Source organism: Ovis canadensis, chromosome 6 (genome assembly GCF_042477335.2).
Source record: "Ovis canadensis isolate MfBH-ARS-UI-01 breed Bighorn chromosome 6, ARS-UI_OviCan_v2, whole genome shotgun sequence".
NCBI lineage: Eukaryota > Metazoa > Chordata > Mammalia > Artiodactyla > Bovidae > Ovis > Ovis canadensis.
Window position 1 is genome coordinate 110,937,893 of NC_091250.1, and position 21,251 is coordinate 110,959,143.

The 21,251-nt window shown below is 37.8% G+C and overlaps 1 non-coding gene across 1 annotated transcript; it reads right to left on the reverse strand.

Annotated features, from left to right (window-relative positions):
- Nucleotides 1-10,458: 10,458 nt before the first annotated feature.
- Nucleotides 10,459-10,562, reverse strand: LOC138443016 (U6 spliceosomal RNA). Its single transcript, XR_011257948.1, has one exon. It is a non-coding gene; the product is annotated as a U6 spliceosomal RNA (small nuclear RNA).
- Nucleotides 10,563-21,251: the final 10,689 nt, after the last annotated feature.

Genomic DNA, 21,251 nt, shown 5'->3' on the forward strand with positions numbered 1-21,251 from the left:
AGACACTACATATATAATATATAATATATAATATAAAATCCATGCAGTTGTTACATATGTTATCTTACTTAACCTGTTAGGATCAATTACAGACATGAAAACTGAGACCTGGAAAAGTTAAATAGTTTTCCCAAAGCCAAACCTTGGAAAGGATAGAACTGAAATTGAAATCAGACATAGCTAATTCTTAGTCACATAATTAATATAAAAACCAAACTGAGATTCAATAATCCAGTAAATTTCTTAGTGAAAGAAAAACAAAGTGGAAGAATGAGGCCAGAAGATCTTTTGGAGTAGAGTTACAACATAAAATATAGAATGCTCATTTAGATTTGAAATTCAGCTAAAATAGATAATATTTTAGTATAAATGTGTGCCAAATATCATCTTCTTAGCTTTGATACATGCATATATTGTGAAGTGCTTGAAATAATAATGTTAGTTAACATATCCTTTACTTCACATAATTGTCATTTTGTTGTTGTTGGTGGTGAGGTGACAACAGTAAAGCTCTCTCGTAGCAACTTTCAAGAATCTGCTGCATTATTGTTAGCTATAATCCCCATCTGTATATTAGATCCTTGGAACTTATTCATCTTATACCTGAACATCTATACTCTTTGACCAACATCTTCCCATTTCCTCCACTCTTGAACCTCTGAAAACTACCTTCTTCTGTTTCTATGGGTTTGATGTTTTTATATTCTATACTTTAACTGAGACTGAGCAAACTTGGGCTTCCCTGGTAGCTCAGCTGGTGAAGAATCTGCCTGCAATGCAGGACACCCCAGTTCAGTTCCTGGGTTGGCAAGATCCCTCAGAGCAGGGCATGGCAACCCACTCCAGTATTCTTGCCTGGAGAATCCCCCATGGACAGAAGAGCCTGGTGGGCTACAGTCCATGGGGTCTCAGAGTCAGACATGACTGAGTGACTAAGCACACAAATTCTGGGAGATTGTGAAGGACAGGGAAGCCTGGCATGCTGTAGTCCATGGGGTCGCAAAGATTTAGACATGACTGAGTGACTGAACAACAATGACAATTAAGATCATGCAGTATTTGTCTTTCCCTGTCTGACTTATATTACCTGTACCATAACGGACCCCAGGGGGATCCATCCATACTGTTGCAAAAGATAGGATTTCCTTCTTTGTGACTGAATAATAGTTCATTTTGTGTGTGTTTGTGTATTGTCACATTTTCATTATCCATTCATCCATCCCCAAACACAGGTTGTTTCTATGTGTTGACCACTGTAAATAATGCAACAGCAAATAGAGGGTTAAGATATCTCTTTGAGACAGTGATTTTATCTCATCCAGATATATACCCAGAAGTGGGGTTGCTGGATTATATGATAATACTGTTTTAAATTTGTTGAGAAACCTCTATACTGTTTTCTATAGTTGCACCAACTTATATATCTATTGGCAGTGCACCAGGATCTCTTTTCTCCACATCCTCACTAGTATTTGTTATTTCTTGTCTTTTGGATAACACCATTCTAACAGGTGTGAGGTCATATCTCGTTGTAGTTTTTATTTGCATTTCCCTGATAATTAGTGATGTTGATTAGCATCTTTTTACATACTTGTTGATAATGTAGAAGTCTTCTTTGGAAAAGTGTCTAAGTCCCCTGCCTATTTTTAAATCAGATTTTTGTTGTTGTTCTTATTGAGTTGCATGAGTTCCTTATATATTGTAGATATCAACTCCTATTCAGATATGTGATTTGTGAATATTTCCTCCCACTCCCAAGGTTACCTGTTCATTTTGTTGACTGTTTTTCTTGCTGTGTAGGTTTTTGTTTGATATAGTCCCAATTGTTGATTTTTGCTTACAGTGCTTATACTTTTAGCATTATGTACAAAATATCATTGCTAAGACAAATGTTAAGGTGCTTTGCCCCTATGATTTCTCCTACAAGTATTATGGTTGCAGATCTTATGTTTAAATCCTTAATCCATTTGAGTTATTTTTTCATGAGTGGTGTAAGATAATGGTCCAGTTTAAATAATTTGTGAGCAGATATTCAGTTTCCCCAGCACATTTTATATTTTTGGTTCCTTTTTCAAATATTAGTTGACTCTACATGCATGAGTTTATTTCTGAGCTGTTGAATCTGCCCCACTGCTCTATATATTCATTTTATACCAATATCATACTGTTTTGATTACTGTAGCTTTGTTACATAGTTTGAAGTCAGTAAGTGTGATGCTTCCAACTTGGTTCTTTCTCAAGATTTCTCTGGGTGTTTGGAGTCTTTTTTGATTCCATCAGTTCAGCTCAGTTCAGTCACTCAGTCATGTCTAACTCTTTACGAGTCCATAAACTGAATCACACCAGGCCTCTCTGTCCATCACCAACTCCTGGAGTCCACCCAAACCCATGTCCATCGAGTCAATGATGCCATCCAACCATCTCATCCTCTGTCATCCCCTTTTCCTCCTGCCCTCAATCTTTCCCAGCATCAGGGTGTTTTCAAATGAGTCAGCTCTTCGCATCAGGTGGCCAAAGAATTGGAGTTTCAGTTTCAATATAAGTCCTTCCAATGAATACCCAGAATTGATCTCCTTTAGAATAGACTGGTTGGATCTCCTTGCAGTCCAAGGGACTCTCAAGAGTCTTCTCCAACACCATAGTTCAAAAGCATCAATTCTTCAGCAATCAGCTTTCTTTATAGCCCAATTCTCACATCCATACTTGACCACTGGATAAACCATAGCCTTGACTAGGCGGACCTTTGTTGGCAAAGTAATGTCTCTGCTTTTGAATATGCTATCTAGGTTGGTCATAACTTTCCTTCCAAGGAGTAAGTGTCTTTTAATTTCATTGTTACAATCGCCATCTGCAGTGATTTTGGAGCCCCCCAAAATAAAGTCAGCCACTGTTTCCACTGTTTCCCCATCTATCGGCCATGAAGTGATGGGGCCGGATGCCATGATCTTAGTTTTCTGAATATTGCTCTTTAAGCCAACTTTTTCACTCTCCTCTTTCACTTTCCTCAAGAGGCTTTTTAGCTCCTCTTCACTTTCTGCCATAGAGTGGTGTCATCTGTATAACTGAGGTTATTTGATATTTCTCCTGGCAATCTTGATTCCAGTTTGTGCTTCCTCCAGCCCAGCATTTCTCATGATGTACTCTGCATAGAAGTTAAATAAGCAGGGTGACAATATACAGCCTTGACGTACTCCTTTTCCTATATGGAACCAGTCTGTTGTTCCATGTCCAGTTCTAACTGTTGCTTCCTGACCTGCATACAGGTCAGGTGGTCTGGCATTCCCATTTCTTTCAGAATTTTCCACAGTTTATTGTGACCCACACATTCAAAGGCTTTGGCATAGTCAACAAAGCAGAAATAGATGTTTTTCTGGAACTCTCTTGCTTTTTTGATGATCCAGTGGATGTTGGGAATTTGATCTCTGGTTTCTCTGCATTTTCTATAACCAGCTTGAATATCTGGAAGTTCATGGTTCATGTATTGCTGACGCCTGGCTTGGAGAATTTTGAGCATTACTTTACTACCGTGTGAGATGAGTGCAATTGTGTGGTAGTTTGAGCATTCTTTGGCACTGCCTCTCTTTGGGATTGGAATGAAAACGGACCTTTTCCAGTCCTGTGGCCACTGCTGAGTTTTCCAAATTTGCTAGCATATTGAGTGCAGCACTTTCACAGCTGTATCTTTCAGGATTTGAAATAGCTCAACTGGAATTCCCTCACTTCCACTAGCTTTGTTCATAGTGATGCTTTCTAAGGCCCGCTTGACTTCACATCCCAGGATGTCTGGCTCTAGGAGAGTGATCACCCCATCATGATTATCTGGGTCATGAAGCTCTTTTTTGCACAGTTCTGTGTATTCTTGCCACCTCTTCTTAATATCTTCTTCTTCTATTATTACATATGGAGTAATTCTAATCTAAACAGTGTGGTGCTGGCATAATAGACACATAAATCAATGAATTAGAATTTAGAGCTCAGAAATAAACCCACACATATGAGGCAATCAATCTACAACAAAGAAACAAAGAACTTACAACGGAGAAAGGATAGTCTCTTCAAGAAATAGTATTAGGAAAACTGGACAGTCACATGAAAAAAAATGAAACTAGACCACTATCTTACACCATACACAAACATTAACTCAAAATGGATTAAAGCCTTGAATGTAAGACCTGAAGCAATAAAAAATAAAATTCCTAGACAAAACATAGTCAATAATCTCATTGACACAGATATTAGAAATGTTTTTGTGGTTCTGACTCCAAACACAAGGGAAACAAAAGCCAAAATAAATGGGATGACCTCAAACAAAATAGTTCTGCACATCAAAAGAAACCATCAACAAAATGAAAAGGCAACTTACTGAATGGGTGAAGATATTTGCAAATCATATATCCAACAACGGGTTAGTATTTAAATTATATAAAGAACCCATATGACTCAAAAACAAAATAACAAACAATCTGATTTAAAAATCGGCAGAGGATCTGCATAGACATTTTCCAAAGAAGACATATAGATGCCAACATCTACATGAAAAGATGTTTGACATTACTAATTATCAGATAAATGCAAATCAAGCTCACAAATTATGACTTCACACCTGTTAGAATGGTTATTATCAAAAGACAAGGAATAACAAATGTTGGAGAGGATGTGGAAAAAAAGGAACCCTCTTACATTGTTCGAGGGACTCTAAATTGGTGCAGTCAATAGTATAGAGATTCCTCAAAACTTAAAAATGGAACTATGACATGACCCAACAATTTTTCTTCTGAGAATTTATCTGACAAAGACAACAATGCTAATTTGAAAAGATATATGCACCACTATGTTCATTGTAGCATTGTTACAATGTCCAAGATGTGGAAGCAACAATGTGGATGAAACTTGAGGGCATTCAGTTCAGTTCAGTTCGGTTGCTCACTCATGTCCAACTCTTTGTGACCCCGTGAATTGCAGCATGCCAGGCCTCCCTGTCCATCACCAGCTCCCGGAGTTCACTCAGACTCATGTCCGTCAAGTTAGTGATGCCATCCAGCCATCTCATCCTCTGTCATCCCCTTTTCCTCCTGCCCCCAATCCCTCCCAGCATCAGAGTCTTTCCAATAAGTCAACTCTTTGCATGAGGTGGCCAAAGTACTGGAGTTTCAGCTTTAGCTTCATTCTTTCCAAAGAATATCCAGGGTTGATCTCCTTTAGAATGTACTGGTTGGATCTCCTTGCAGTCCAAGGGACTCTCAAGAGTCTTCTCCAACACCACAGTTCAAAAGCATCAATTCTTCGGCGCTCGGCTTTCTTCACAGTCCAACTCTTGCATTCATATATGACCACTGGAAAAACCATAGCCTTGACTAGACGGGCATTTGTTGGCAAAGTAATGTCTCTGCTTTTGAATATGCTATCTAGGTTGGTCATAACTTTCCTTCCAAAGAGTAAGCGTCTTTTAATTTCATGGCTGCAGTCACCATCTGCAGCGATTGTGGTTACCAAAGAGGAGGGGAACTAGGGGAATGAGTGGAAGTGGTACAGGGAGTCAACTGTATGGTGTAGGATCATGATCATTTAGTGATATGTACTTATGTTAAAATATAATGCTATATAATACTTCCAACCATTCAAAACTAGGTAGCATGGCTTACTGAATAATGTATCTTGAAGTCAGAAAGACACATCTCACATAGTAGTGGGCTTCCCAGGTGGCACCTACCTGCCAATGCAGGAGATGTGAGAGACATGGGTTTAATCCCTGGGTCAGGAAGATCCCCTGGAGCATAAATGGCAACCCACTCCAGTATTCTTGCCTGGAGAATCTCATGGACAGAGGAGCCTGATGGGCTGTAGTCTAGTGGTTCACAAAGAGTCAGACATGACTGCAGTGACTTTGCATGTATGCACACATGGTAGTAGGCTAGTAATTGTGGCTCTTGGAATGGGAGAGCCATGATATATAGCATTTGCAATTTCTGTGGTATGATTACTCCCACTGTGGCTGATTTCAAGTTTAATATATAGCATAGCATTGCTGAACACAGAGTGAGGAAAAAAATGCACGCTAGCACACCGTTGTATAGAAATCCATACATACGCATGCATGAACAACACGTGCAAAAAACACCTCAAGAACCACGATAATAATGAAATTAACAAAATAATTAACATAGGATGAGTTTTGAGTACTTATTACCTTTGTATTTAATGACTTATGTCTTTGTAAGTTTATAAAGTTTAATTTTTAATAATGGCCGTGTTTAAAAGTAGCTTGCAAATTTCCTGAAAATTAATCTTACTACATTTTTGTTGTTTTTCTCTGGGCTATTTACATCAGGACCTTGAAGTTTTTCTGTTTTGTATATAGTAGTTTGTATCTGCTAATCCCAGACTCTTATTTTATGCCTCCTCCGCTTTCCCCTTTGGTATCATAAGTTTGTTTTCTAATGTGTATGAGTCTGCTTCTCTTCCATAAATAAGTTCATTTGTATCAAATTTTAGATTTGACATATAAGTGATATCATGTGATATTTGTTTTCCTCTTTCTCACTTACTTCACTTGGTGTAATAGCCTATAGGTCCATCCATGTTGCTGCAATTAGCGTTATTTCATCTTTTTATGGCTGAGCAGTATTCCATATGTAATATGTATATATTCTATCTTCTTTATCCATTTATCTGTCCATGGAGATTTGTCCATGTCTTGACTATTGTAAATAATCAGACTAGAGGTGCATGTAGCTTTTCTAATTGGAGTTTTCTCCGGTTATATGCCCAAGAGTAGGATTGCTGGATCATATGACAACTTTTTAAACTTTTCTAAAGGAACTTCCATACTGTTCTTCATGGTGGCTGTATTAATTTACATTCTACCAACAGTGCAGGAGGATTCCTTTCTCTCCACACCCTCACCAGCACTTACTGTTTGTGGACTTTTTAATGATGGCCATTCTGACTGATGTTGGGTAATACCTCACTGTAGATTTGGTTTGTATTTCTCTGATCATTAGCAATGTTGAGCATCCTTTCATGTGCCTCTCGTATGTCTGTTTAGGTCTTCTTCCCAGTTTATGATTGTTTTTCTTTTTTAATTTTGTTATTGAGTTCTATGAGCTGTTTGCATATTTTAGAAATTAAACCCTGTCAGTCACATCATTTACAAATATTTTCTCCCAATCCATAGGTTGTCTTTTTGTTTTGTTTATGATCTCCTTTGTTGTGCAAAAGCTTATAAATTGGATTAAAGTTCCATTTGTTTGTTTTTGCTTTTATTTCTATTGCCTTGGGAAACTTACTTAAGAAAACATTTCTACAATTTATGTCAGAGAATGTTTTGCATATATTATCTTCTAGGAATTTTTATAAGATAGGTGCCCTGTCTTTAAGCCTTTTTGAGCTGATTTTTGTGCATGGTGTGAGTGTTCTAACTTCATTGATTTACGTGTAGCTGTCCAGGTTTCCCAACACCACTTGCTGAAGAGACTTTTTCTCCATTTTCTATTCTTGCTTCCTTTGTCAAAGATTAACTGAGTGTAGCTGTGTGTTTATTTCTGAGCTCACTATTCTGTTGCATTGACCCATATGTCTGTTGTGCTAATACACTGCTGTTTTGATCATGCTAGCTTTGTGGTATTGTCTGAAGCCTAGGAGTGTTATGCTGCCAGCTTTGTTCTTTTTCCCTTAATACAACTTTGGAAATTCTGGCTCTTTTGTGATTCCATATAAACTTCAGGAGTATTTTATCTAGTTCTGTGAAATTCCCTGAAAATTTAGCACACAGCTATCATTGGTTCAGCGTGTCAGTAGCTTGCCTCATGGAATCTGTAAATAAGTCTCATGGTTGTCAAAAAAAAAAAGTCTTGATGTAAAGTTCTAAGAAGGCTTGGAATAGAACAAGTAATTATAAATGATTATTGTTATTAATTTAGTGAGCAATTTTATGCTTCTCATTTTCATCAGTGTCCTAAGATAATTAATATTTTTATGTAATTTTTCTGTTACTGTTCAATAAATAAGGGAGGAGGGATGCACTTTGTTCCTTCCAGTGCCTAAGGCATAATCAGATAGTAAATTCAATTTTAAAAGATATACTCACTACTGATAAGATAATCCAGCAATATGTCAGTATAAATGAAACTTGGCAAATTCAATACATTACACTTCAAAAGCAGTATTTATCATACTATGATAAATTTCCCATAGAATAGTATATAATTTTTTTCAACATGTTCTAAAGGTGCACATGGATACTGAAGTTTGTTTATGTATTTTCTTTTATCTGTACTACCTGCCAACTTTAGGTGTTTAAAGAATAAGTGGATCTCAATTTATGTTTACAAGCTTCTACTATAACAGTAATCCTTGCTGGGCTTTTAAAATTCATTAAATAGTGTATTTTCTTATCTTGTTCCATTTTATTCTTATCTTCCTAAATGTGATATGGATATTAAAAATAGTATTATGCTGTTTCTGTGGACTATCTAACCATTCAGACACAAAGAGGGAACAGCAATGTTAGTGAATGTATCTTTTTTTCTAAGTTTCATAGAGTGCCCCTTTGTTTCTCTAATATGTCGATAGACTACAGACACTGTGTTCCTCTATATCACTTTTCAAAGGCAGGATGAGACTGCCAGGACCCCTTCAAAAAGGTCAACATTTATGGAATAACCACAAATGTGATCAATCAAGTCATTCCAATGGAGCAATAACCAGTGTGACCTCAACAGACTTTGGCTTTTGGAGCCAGATCGCTTTAGTGACAGACATAACCCTGGTGGGTCGGCAGCATCCTTCACTGCTCACTCTGCCATCTGCCACTGTGGAAACTTCATCATTAAAGGCAGAGTTGTTGCTGGACAAATTTGCAAATGGTTTTGAGAGCATTATTATTGCACAGAATGTTACCATCTGTAAGTAGGCAAATCTGAATTGCAGTGTATGTCTACCTAACTTTCTTTTTCTATGTATATCTTAATAGAAAATGTGCATGCGTAGATCTCAAACCTGGGAAAACTTTTTTTTTGTATTATGGAATTATAGCCTTGCAAAGGGCCTCTAGAGCTTAACTTCCTACTTTTAAGTACCTCTGCCTTTAATCTATCACAGACCAAAGAATATCTCTTTAATTTTGCATTTCATTGTCTCTCTTTATTTACAAAGCATTTTTGATTGTTTGATTTTGCTCAAAGCCCCATTATTATATTACATTATTATTAGCAAATATTCACATTAGCATATATATCTATACACATATCTTTTAAAAATATTTTAATTATAAATCTGAAGTAGTACTACCTGTTTTCTTGCTACCATGGAATGTTATTAATATTATAAAAACAATATAATGAAAACATTTAACCAGAATTTCCAATTCATAAGCCAGATACTGTTATATATATATAAATGTATAAAATATATATGTATATATTTTATATATATATTCATATTCTTTTAAATCCTATTGCATAGGATTAGGATTGTTACAATTGTAGCTATATAATTATAGTAATGTGGTATTTTATATTATATTTTTATGTTATTCATATTGTATTATTAATATTGCCATTGAATGACAAGGTTACCAAGGCACAGAAAGGTAAACTGATACTCAGGAATACACAGCTTGATAGGTGGAGATCAAGTATACGGAACTTGGTCAGTCTGGGTCCAGAATCTGTTATTTGTTGTTCTGAGTCTGCACAAGTAGCCAAAATACAGGCCATCAAAGAATGTGAGTTATGTTGAAAGGCCATAAATAGACACTAAAATGAAGAAGATATGAGTAGCTAAGGACAGTGACATTTGAACATCAATAAGAATAATGAAAGCTACTGAAGCTTTCATTATGTAAAAATCCAAAAGTTCATAAGGTATGAGAGAGAACCAACAAAACAAAATTTAATTCATTAACCACTTTATGTAAAAGCAAAAGGCTAAGAATAAAAAACTTGTCTTGCTTCCCCTTTATGAGCTAAATTGAAGATGACCAAAGAGTCCTAGCTAATGAAGAAAAGTTCTCTACGAAGAATTCTCACTGAAATATGTTAATGTAATGATAAATGAGAAAAGCATGATTTTGCAACCTCTAATAAAATAATTGACATTTATTTTGGATCTTATCAGAAAGTGAATTTTCAAGTTGTGTCTTTTAAGAAAAGAGCTTTCTGTAATAATAAATAGATTGCATAAATAGATTAAAGAAATACTGGTTTGTAACCTGGAGACTTGTAACTTTTTTATAGAAAACTTTATTTGTAAGGATATTTTTTCTACATTGTTCATGCAAACCTTTAAAATGTTTTTCATAGAAGGTTAATTTTATTCACCAGATCTAAGATAATTTAGCCACTGCTTATGACCTCACTAATTAACCTCTTAATAATTAGAGTCATATAAAAAGAAAATACAGAGTCTTTTAACATGTAGAACATTGCTAAAGTCGTTTCTTCTCACAGAATGTTATTGTTATTCTTTTAGTGTTTCACAAGTTTGCATCATCCTTGCACAGGGGCCATGGTAATCTCCTATGTATCATTCCAACTTAGTGTATGTGCTGCCAAAATGAACACGCAAAATATTAAACTTAGAATTAATAGTGGTTCTGGCAAATTAAATAAGTTTAAAATAGAAGCTTAATGGAGCAGATCAATGTTCAGTGTTTCAGAAGTGACTGGCCACAATGTGAGTAGGAAATCAGGTAGAAAATATTTTAATAATCTGAATTTAGTTAGTGGCAGAAAGAATGGATATGATGCTTTGAATTTGAGAGCAGTTCTGGAAGTAAAATTAACAGGATCTGTCATCGATTGGACAAGGGTGGAAGGTGGAGAAGAGGAAATGTTAGAGGGAAAGTCAAAACAGGATCCAATTGAATATTTAGGTGAATGCTTAGTATTTAGGTGAATATTTAGGTGAAAGCTTTTCGATAAGATGCAAGATTACAGATTGCGGGGGGTTGAGCAGTGACTAAGAGTTGAGGAAAAGCTTTTTGAAAGCATCATATCACCATATAACAGCATAAAATTTAAGACATTTAAAGTCTTAACCTTCTTCCCATTCTCATCTCTCTTTACTCTCTAATAAACCTCTTCCCTACCTGAGCTGCCCTGTCCCGAGGATCTAATAAGTCAATGGTACAAATCCACTATGCAGTTTCCCACCTTATCTTTTTATTTATACCATTTTTTTCATATATGACATAATTCCTCCCTCGCATCTCTACTGTATTAGATCACTCTGGTTCTTCAGAGCTCAGCTCAAGTGTACTTCATCCCCCAGGCAAGATCAGTTACTTCTTTTTCTATGTCCTCCATAAAACTTAATTCAAAGCTTTATTCCTGCCCTCGTAAGATCACGTTATTTTAAATAGCATTGTCTGTTCCACTAGAATATGCTTAAAGGCTCAACTTGCTTTGTTGCATGAATGATCCTTATGTAAATTGCTATGTGTTATTTAGCATCAAGTAATTAGGATACATTTACCTACTCTTGTCACTCACAGTGCTAAGTTGCTGATGATATAGTAAGCCAAACTTTATGGTCCCAGCCTTCTCAAAGCTAACACTTAGTAAATGACACAGAGGATGAAAGAGACTAATAAAAAAGAGTGCCATAAGTTCAGTAAGGATTATGATGGTGGTGATGATGATGTTAGCTATTGAGTACTTTAATATGCTAAGCATAGATCCAAGCACTGTGCATATTATATACTCTAACCCTGAAAACAACTCAGTGACAAAGGAAGTACACAATAATTTTATAGATATTGGTAGTCAGACGTCACTTTGCTGGCAAAGGTCTGTATAGTCAAAGCTGTTTTTTTCCAGTAGTTATGTACAGATATGAGAGTTGGACCATAAAGAAGGTTGAGTACCAAGAACTGATGCTTTCGAACTATGGTGCTAGAGAAGACTCTTGAGAGTCCCTTGGACAGCAAGGAGATCAAACCAGTCCATCCTAAAGGAAATCAACCATGATATTCATTGGAAGGACAGATGTTGAAGATGAAGCTCCAGTACTTTGGTCACCTGATGAGAAGAGCCAGTTCATTGGAAAAGACCCTGGTGCTGGGAAAGACTGAAGGCAGGAGGGGAAGTGGTTGATGACAGAGGATGAGATGGTTGGTTGGTTACTTTCACTGACTCAATGGACATGAGTTTGAGCAAACTCCAGGAGATGGTGAAGAATAGGGAAGCCTGGCATGCTGTAGTCCATTGGGTCACAAAAAGTAGGACACAACTTAGTGACTGAACAGCAACAAAAGGTAGACACATAGCTAAGACTTTGAGAGACAGTAAAAGCTTCCCCAAACAGTAATTTCCAAGTTAAGGTCTGAAAAAAATGACTAGGGATTAGTCAGGTAGACGACAGTCAGAGAAAGTGATGGAAGGATGGAGATAAAGAAGAGGAAGAAGGAGGATGAAGGAGTAAGATGAGAAGAAGGAGAAGGTGTGTACAGGCATGTGTTTAGATGAGGGCTAGAGAAAGGAAAAGAGTTTCCAACAAAGGCCAAAGATCAGTCAGTATATGTATTTAGCAGACATTGGGCTTTCTACTTCTAAAGTCAGACTATCAACATCATGGAGCTTAATTCCTTTGGAAACCGTCACAAAAGCTAAAAACTGAACCAGATCCATTGGACTCATCTTACAGATAGAAACACTGAATCCTAGTTAAAGGAAATGAGTTCCCAGTGCCATGCAGAGTCATTGGCAAGAGTCGGGTTCCCAGGGCCAAGCTCTTTCCAGGACACCATGCTGCGATCTCTGTGGATTGTTAAATGGTTTCTACTCCAGCCAGCCAACAGTAAGTGCATACAGACAAAATAGCATGTTTTACGAGTCCCATTCCAGCCGCCACATTCCAGCTCATGTTTTTCTCTTGATTACTATTTAATAAGAAAAATATAAATTATAAATTATGATAGTGCATATCTGTACTTAATCTCTAAGCAGATGTGATCTAGAAATGACTCTGCTCGATCTTCCCCTCAGCATATCAGTTTCACCACGAAAATGTGTCATGACTTTTTATCTTGTAGGCTCTGTGAGTGATAGTCACTCAATCATGTCTGACTCTTTGCGACCCCATGGACTATAGCCTGCCAGGCTCCTCTATCCATGGAATTCTCCAGGCAAAAATACTGGAGTGGGTTGCCATTTCCTTCTCCAAGTGGTAAAGTAGCCGCCTGCCAGTGCAAGAGATGCAAGAGATGTGGATTTGATCCCTGGGTCGGGAATATCCCCTAGAGGAGGCCATGGCAATCCATTCCAGCATTCCTGCCTGGAGAATCCAATGGACAGAAGAGCCCGGCAGGCCACAGTCTACAGGGTCACAAAGAGTTGAAGTAGGCTATCGAAGTAGGCTATGATTCCACTTTAATCACATCCCTGATGGACCATTTTAGTTTACTCTTACTCTGAGGTGGTTTGTATATCAGTTGTAGACAGACTGGAGTCCCAGTTCTGGGTCTGCCACTAACCAGCCGTGTGACCTTGTTCTGGTGCCTACTGCTCTCTGCAGCAGCATGCAGTAGTGTTCTTCATATGCTCTTGTGGGAATTAAAAGGCCACATGCATGCAAAGAGCAAAGTACAGTGCTCTGTACATTGTATATCTTGAAAATATTTGACTTGTGAGATATATTTTTAACACCAAATCATAAAATGCACAGCCACAAAAATCAGTTACCTTAATCCTTCCACTTTACTGATAGCATTTGCAGACTGGGAAAGTTCTTACTTGCCAAAATGAAGTATCCGTTTAGTTCTACTACTAGACTGTCGACTTTGTAAGAACAAAAACTTAACTTCTTCTATATTCTGGTGAGTACCACTGTGACAAGCATAGAGTGAACATTCATAAATATAAAAATTGGTTGAATTATCAAATGATCTGGTGTCTGTTGTTGTTGTTTAGTCACCCAGTCATGTCTGACTCTTTTGCAACCCTATGGAGTGCAGTCTGCTAGGCTCCTCTGTCCATGGGATTTCCCAGGCAAGAATTCTATAGTGGGTTGTCATTCTCCAGGGGATCTTCCTGACCCAGGAATCAAACCCATGTCTCCTGCATTGGCAGGCAGATTCTTTACCACTGAGCCACCTGGGAAGCCCTTTGGTATCAGACTTCCTGACATACAATTCTATTTATTTATTTATATTTTACTGAACCAAAAATTAACACAACTGATAAACATCTAGTCAATGGTTTTTCCAGTGGTCATCTATGGATGTGAGTGTTGGACTATAAGGAAAGCTGAGCGCAGAAGAATCGACTCCAACTGTGGGGCTGGAGAAGACTCTTGAGAGTCCCTTGGACTGCAAGGAGATCCAACCAGTCCATTCTAAAGGAGATCAGTCCTGGGTATTCATTGGAAGGACTGATTTTGAAGCTGAAACTCTAATTCTTTGGCCACCTGATGCGAAGAGCTGACTCATTTGAAAAGACTCTGATGCTGGGAAAGATTGAGGGCAGGAGGAGAAGGGGATGACAGAGGATGAGACGGTTGGATGGCATCACCAACTCAATGGACATGGGTTTGGGTAAACTCCGGGAGTTGGTGATGGACAGGGAAGCCTGGCATGATGCAGTTCATGGGGTTGCAAAGATTCAGACACAACTGAGCGAATGAACTGAACTGAACACAACTGAGTCATCATTTTGTAAAGGACATTCCAGGGAAAGTTGGGGCTTAGAAATTTCAAGTTATTCTGTGATATTCCAGTATGTTACTTTTCATTCTGCCTGAAACCTTTTGTACAAATTCCCATGAATGTTAATAGCTGGGAAGGGAATGAGGCCTTCAGTCAAGCAGTTAGGAAGTGAGGTGGTGCCTTGTGTGAATGCCCTGCTGGATGGTAAACCCATGACATGACTCAGGCGCTATTTAGGCATTTTAAATTGCTTTCTTTATAATTCCAGTCCAGAGAAAATATCATCTCTGAGCCAAACTGGGGCAGAGCACTCCAACCCAATGAAGTGGAATTTGAGAAATTTCAAACAGGCATCAAACCCTTGACCTTGGCTACTGCTATGTAGAAACATATTCCACAATGAGCTCATTTCACATATTATATTTACCAAAACCATTACGTTACATAAAGAACGTGAACAAATGTTATTTCCAAACCCACTAAAGTGGCTTAAGCTGTGGAGTTCCTGGCCTTAATTTTAGAGGTAGTATGGTTTTTCCAGTAGTCATGTATGGATGTGAGAGTTGGGCTGTGAAGAAGGCTGAGCGCCAAAGAATTGATGCTTTTGAATTGTGGTGTTGGAGAAGACTCTTGAGAGTCCCTCGGACTGCAAGGAGATCCAACCAGTCCATTCTGAAGGAGATCAGCCCTGGGATTTCTTTGGAAGGAATGATGCTAAAGCTGAAACTCCAGTACTTTGGCCACCTCATGCGAAGGGTTGACTCACTGGAAAAGACCTTGATGCTGGGAGGGATTGGGGGCAGGAGGAGAAGGGAACGACAGAGGATGGGATGGCTGATGGCATCACTGACTCGATGGACGTGAATCTGAGTGACTTCCGGAAGTTGGTGATGGACAGGGAGGCCTGGCATGCTGCAAATCATGGGGTCACAAAGAGTCGGACATGACTGAGCTACTAAACTGAACTGGTCAATAACTGATGGAAATACTGCTGTGTCTTGCAGACATGAAATACCATAGAAACCTTGACCAGTTTCTCTTGGGATGACATTGGATTCTCCTAATAATGGAGTATAAACTCTCTGGATTCATTTACTTGAAAAAAAAAAAAAAGCCACTCTTGTATGTCTGTAAAAGTGAGCAGTGGTTTCCATTCTTCCCTCTTGGGTCAATGAGAAAATATACATGAAATGCATAATTCTTGTCTGCCAAATATGGTTGGAAGTATAACATTATCCTTTAACGTAACATTTATGAAGCAATTTGCTGTAACAGTGGGGGTGATGTGGTGGTTTCTAGATGGTAAACTGCTCTGTTTGAAAATGCACACAGGTTCAGTCCTCAAGTGTAGGAGGTGCAATGTGATGCTTTGGCACCGGTTAAATATTCATTCATTCCACTGCCCTGTTTGTGGGAAATATGCTAAAATCTTATTGCTGTAGCCTTTGAACTCCCAGGGCAAGTGTAGCCCATAATTCCTCAGCCCTGATGCCAGTGTGTCTCATTGTATTTGATAAATGCCAATAACCTTGGTTTTAATATTTCCATTGATCTGGAGGGTATTAACAAGGGTTTTTGTGTTTTTTTTTTTTTAACCATGAAGAGAATCCTGCAGAATCAAATCTTACTCTAAAATTCCATTCAGTTTACTATCTTACAAGCACCTAGTCTCTTTGATATAGAAATGCCTCCTGACTTCATATTGACAGCACATATTTTAGCTCCATCATCACCCAACAAATTAAACTGAAGCTTTAAACATGGTATGTTTCTTGGACTTCCCTAGTGGCTCAGTGGTAGAGAATTTGCCTGCCAGTGCACGAGGCATAGGTTTTATCCCTGGTCCAGGATCCCACGTGCCATGGAAAAACTAAGCCTGTGAGCCACAACTACTGAAGCCTGAGTACCTGTGTTTCGCAACAAGAGAAGCCACCACAATGAGATGCCCAAACTAGACACTGAGGCCAGAGAGTAGTCCCCACTCGCCACAACTAGAGAAGAGTCCACTCAGCAACCAAAGACTCAGCACAGCCACAATTTAAATAAATTACAAAAATAGCATGTTTCTTTATATTTCATTTTTTAGCAAACAAAACAGAAGCTAAGGAAAATAATAAGCCTCTTTTTGTGGAAAATTTTTTAAAGTCCTTATTACTAAGAAAGCTTGCATTTTCAAGGAAAAGACAGCCCAATGTCTGGTTTGGCATAAGGAACAATCGGCCAGTTAAGCAGTGGAAACTGACTTATTTTCCCAGTTACAAAAGAAAGAAAGAAATCTCTGGCATGTGCTAAGATGTCTCTCTCAGGCTCATGACTCAGGCTGGAAAGCTCACTGAAGAGTAAGAAATCATTTTTTAATTAATTTATTTATTTTAATTGGAGGATAATTACTTTACAATGTTGTGATGGTTTTTGCCATACATCAGTATGAATTAGCCATAGGTGTACATGTATTCTCTCCCTCCTGAATCCCCCTCCCACCTCCATCCCCTCCCCACCCCCCAGGTTGACACCAAGCACCGGCTTTTTATGCCCTGCATTATGGAAAGAAATCATTTTTATTGGATGAATTTTTTGGATATGTTTGAATGTATGTGTGTGTAAGTTGCTCAGTCGTGTCCAACTCTTTGCGACTCCATAGACTGTAGCCCCACAGGCTCCTCTGCCCAAGGAGTTCTCCAGGCAAGAATACTGGAGTGGCTTGCCATGCCCTTCTCCAGGGTTGAATGTATACACTGAGCAAATATTTTAAAATATTTATGCTACACTTGGAATGTTTGACCCAATGGAGATTTGAATTTTACTATATGATTCCTGTAATGGCGAGGGTTTTTCCCTTCTGTTCTGGTTTATGTCCGTGTTGCACCTTCATCTTTCTTTCTGGATGGATAGGATACCAAAGGAAGGGAGGGTAAAAAAACAGACCGAGATGGTGCACACATTTTCCCTAAGTAAACACAAGGTGTGGACTTTGTTGTTGTTTCTGCAAGATGTGAACTTCTTGGCCACGCAATGTTCATGTTCATATTCTCACTATATTACAGCTCTGTGGTATCATTGTGTGCCAAGGATTTGCCCTTTATGGATATAGATACTCTTTCTTAGACAACAGAGGTGAATAAATATGTACAAGTTACTATAATGCTGGAAATTGACTCTGGCAGCCCATCTCATGTTTGGACTGGTTTTAGTTGGTCTTCATTTGGGGGTAAATAGACCGAGCCAGGACACAGGCATAAACATTAACCCTGGCACTGCAACCTTGCTGGCTGGTACTGTGCTAGAATTTATGAGGTCTCTTCCTAGAATTAAGACTCCAGGAGTGATTTAAACCAGATTAATCACACTGGCCATATTGGTTCAGTTCAGCTCCGGGATGTCTTAATTTGGTCAGAGATACATTCTCCAGCAATTAAAATAAACAGAAGAATATTTATTAGTCTCTCACTGACAGGCAAAACTAGTAAGTATAACATAATTTAATCATTGAATTATTCAGAGTTTTCATCAACTTTTCATATTTAAAATGTCTTGTATAAGGATGCTAGAGCCTTTTAAAATATACATGAAATATATATTTGTAAATGAAATGGCTGATATTTTAAAATTATTAACCAACTTTTCATTAAATATAATATTTTAAATTACTTCATCTGAAAATAATGCTTGTCCACAAATGTCAAGATTTCTGTAGATAAATAATTCTTTTTTATCCTTGTAACATTCAGCACAGAGATTGGCCAATATTTATATATGGAAAGAAAACCATAGGGATGTTGGATTAAAACTAATGTAGGTTTTAGATTCTATATCTGTCAACTATTACCTCAATAATACTGTGTAGCTGCTGCTAAGTGGCTTCAGTCATGTCCGACTCTGTGCGACCCCACAGATGGCAGCCCACCAGGCTCCACCATCCCTGGGATTCTTCAGGCAAGAACACTGGAGTGGGTTGCCATTTCCTTCTCCAATGCATGAAAGTGAAGAGTGAAAGTGAAGTCGCTCAATAAGTGTCCAACTCTTTGTGACCCCATGGACTACAGCCTACCAGGCTCCTCCGTCCATGGGATTTTCCAGGCAAGAGTACTGTGTAGCCAAGCACCCCAAACTCAGTGGCTTAAAGCAACAATCATTTACTCCTGCTCACCAGTGAGTTCTTTTCTGAGCTCTTCTCAGTATTATAGGACCTTATCAAATACATCTGGTTACAATCAGCATATTTTCAACTTTCTGACTGGAAATTTTTTCCAATGCTATGAGCTTAATAGATACCTCTTTTCTTTATTTGGAGTTCTTATGGGTGACAGTTCTATCAAATGTTTTGACATCAAATGTTTGGATGTGTTCCAGACTCTTGTCAAAATTTCTTTGCTCTCTGCCACTTTATTCCCCAAGTAAATGTCATAAATATATATATATTATATTTATAAATATATAAATATAATGTAAATAAATATATTAATAATATAGATCATAATATTTATATTAATAAATATTTCAAATATATTAATAAAATAAAAATGAAATATTTTAATAATATAATAAATATACATTTATATAAATATATATATTTCAATTATCTATTATGGCAGCATCCCACTTCCAGATACAAATTTCTGCATTAGCCAGTATTGCCACAATAATACCACTTAGTAAGTCACTCCACAAAATTCAATGACTTAAAATATGATGTCTTCTCTTTTGTGTGTTTGTAGGTCAACTAGGGCTTGACTGACTAGACTGGGCTCAGCTGGTCTTGTTTCCATGCTGGGGATTGAGTCCAGGTGTTTTTCAGTCTTTGCTGCCGGTTAGACTCAGATCTTGGAGAAGGCAATGGCAACCCACTCCAGGGTTCTTGCCTGGAGAATCCCAGGGACGGTGGAGCCTGGTGGGCTGCCATCTATGGGGTCACACAGAGTCGGACACGACTGAAGCGACTTAGCAGCAGCAGCAGCAGACTCAGATCTGCTCCATACGTGATGATTCTGGGGTCCAAGCTGCTACTGCTCTAACTCTCCAGGGTCAGTTCTTCTCATGGTAACAGGCTGTGCAGACAAGGCATGTCCAGATACAAGCACGTTTCAGTCCTCCTGCTTATTTTCCATCAGCTGGCATCTTTGACCAAAGCAAGCCACAAAGCTGAGGGTTAGGAAAGTACATACTGTCTACCCCAAGGCTGTGGCAAAGTATAGATTCATGTTATTACTAGAGGGAACTAAACAACTTTGATCAATAATTTGATTATAGGCCCCCCTGCTAAAATTTCACTGAAAAAATCTAAGTTATCATTATTCTATCAAAGGTGATAGGAAGTGGTAATCTATTTTTCAGTTCTACATTTGGCATTATTATATTTCTAAAATGTTATGCCAATAGTAGGTAATATTAAGCCAGGTTAACAATTTTATAATCAACCTAATCATAAAGTTGAAAAGATTACTAAAACAAATGAAGCAATCGTTTTTACATTTTATACAGCTTAACAATTTTCTTAGGAATTAAAAAAGTAATAACCAAAGAAAATCTTCAGATCTGACTCTACTTTGTAATTTATTTTGAAAGATTCTTTTCTATTCAGTACCACTAGGGAATATTTTTTTGGTTAATTCCTTCTTTCAAAAACACCTGGCAAGCTTATATTAATGATAAATTTTTGTGCGAAATCTAATTCTTTATTCTGTCATAACCTACATATGTTCTGTTGGGTCTTAAATGGTGAACTGACGGAGTAGAAAGTAATCACAGCTCCAAATCATATTGTTTAAAAGAGATTAAGATACTCCGTCTAAATTCATGCTGCAGTCATTTTCCAAGAGATCTAACTGGATGGGCAAAGGCAAGATAATAGGATGCTTGAGTAGAGTTTAATTATTGGGGTTAAAGGCAGTTTTGCTCCTAGGTGCAGATGGAGTGTGTCCAGGTTGAAACTGGCAGTCACAGAGGTGCAGAGTCTTTCTCCAATAACCCTGAGACAGGAAGTCAGTTTGGCTCTGTGGCAGAAATATTTCAGATCTCATCTGCTGACACAAAAGAAGATTCTAAGAGTCTGCCATCTTGTTAAGGATTGGCTTAATCTAGTCCTGTATAAAATGCTAGCAAAGTAATGTTATACTTTATAATGCTATATAAAGCATATGTATATAATATATATTACCTATATAAATATTATATACATACTTATATGTATAATATATATACATATATTGCTGTATAAAACTAGTCCTGTATTATACACTAGTAAATAATGCTGAAAATTCTCCAAGCTAGGTTTCAACAGTATGTGAACCAAGAACTTCCAGACATTCAAGCTGGCTTTAGAGAAAGCAGAGGAACCAGAGAATAGAAAAAGGAAGAGAATTCCAGAAACATGTCTACTTCTGCTTCATTGACTACACTAAAGCCTTTGACTTTGTAGATCACAACAAACTGGAAAATTCTTAAAGAGATGGGAATGCCAGACCACCTTACCTGCCTTCTGAGAAGTCTGTAGGCAGGTCAAGAAGCAACAATTAGAACCAGACATGGAACAATGGACTGGTTCCAAATTGGGTAAGGAGTATGTCAAGGCTATATATTGTCACCCTGCTTATTTAACTTATATGAAGAA